Genomic DNA, 1,369 nt, shown 5'->3' with positions numbered 1-1,369 from the left:
AGCACAGAGAAACCTTAAACAAAAACGTTATATTATGAAAAGTAAAAACAGTGTCTATTTCTTGTTTCATTTTGGGGTTGTTCGGTTCTTCATCTGACCTTCAAGGTACTTATACTATACTACACTCTATCTAGTTTATAGGCTTAAAGAATATCTGGTGTTTTGCATCACACAGCAAGGTTTTATACTCTTGATTTCTGGTACTACTTCAAAACATATTCTTATTTGTTTGTACCTACATTGGATTTGTTAATATTTATGGCAAGTTTCTTCGGGTGGATTAGAAAAAATTGACTGTCCTGTTATGCAGTCCAAAACATCTAATTCTGCACACCAAATAGCACTTATTGAGTTATTCATAAATTTTGCGAAATTTGAATTTGATGTACTAACATTATCATGTTGGGGTTGAAAATATTATTTTGGGTGGAGCGCTAGTGCATTCAAACATTTCTTGTTGATCCCGTTTTGTTGACATTTAAGATGTTTCAAGGAAGCATTTTGCTTGCATTGAGCATTTCATGCAAGGAATCAAAGAAAATGCTGGCAAAGAAATTGAATTTGAACCCTGGATACTGTACAACTTCTGCCAGGAATTTGTAGCAACGTTCTCTGTTTCCTTGTGCTGATGTATCAGAAGAGTTCCCCTTCGAACTTCAATTTTACGGTTATGTCATGTTTGGTATGGAGGATTAAATATTGTTATTCATTGTACTGTCGAGTTGTATCCAGTACTATGTAACAAATATGTATTTGGTGTTATTCTGAATAAGTCTGGTTTATAATGTAATCATATGGTGCAAACTAATTTGTTTTTCTCTTTTTATTGATGAAATCATGATCAACATCAAGACATTTTATAAGAAATGCAATTTTTCTTTGTTATGATTTCCATGAAGGATGCAATTCCTTTTAAGGAAAGGATAAAGAGGATAAGAATGTCTTTGTTATTGACCTATGTTATGGAATGGAGTAAACCATGTCCAAGTTAATCTTATATCCAATATTTATATATTGTCACGCCCAATTTAATACCATATAGGATATGTAATATTGCACTTTAGGCTTGGAATTATTATGATTATAGACTTTTAGGAGTGATTCATTAAATAAAAGTAATACACTTATAACACGTTGAGTTTCCAGTTCACTATTACGTGCTTGGTTTACGAAATCAAAGTCAAGAACTAGTTTTAACCACATATTTTATAAGGTCCACAATTTTTTAATCACACATTTCATTAATTTTTATCAAAGTCTACTAAAAATTTAATTTTAATCCTCACCAAATAGGGAAGTATGTTGAAAATTTTAGGATATAAGTGCTACAATATGTAAAGATTGGGGGAGCTTGAGTAAAATCAAAATA

The 1,369-nt window shown here is 31.2% G+C and overlaps 1 long non-coding RNA gene across 1 annotated transcript; it reads left to right on the top strand.

Annotated features, from left to right (window-relative positions):
- The first annotated feature begins 13 nt into the window (after positions 1-13).
- Positions 14-678, top strand: LOC111376351. Its single transcript, XR_002699458.1, has 2 exons — positions 14-105; positions 484-678. It is a non-coding gene; the product is annotated as an uncharacterized LOC111376351 (long non-coding RNA).
- The last annotated feature ends 691 nt before the right edge of the window (positions 679-1,369 follow it).

This window comes from Olea europaea, unplaced genomic scaffold, assembly GCF_002742605.1.
Source record: "Olea europaea var. sylvestris unplaced genomic scaffold, O_europaea_v1 scaffold14921, whole genome shotgun sequence".
In the NCBI taxonomy this organism is placed as follows: Eukaryota; Viridiplantae; Streptophyta; class Magnoliopsida; order Lamiales; family Oleaceae; genus Olea; species Olea europaea.
This window is presented reverse-complemented; position numbering and strand designations above follow the sequence as displayed.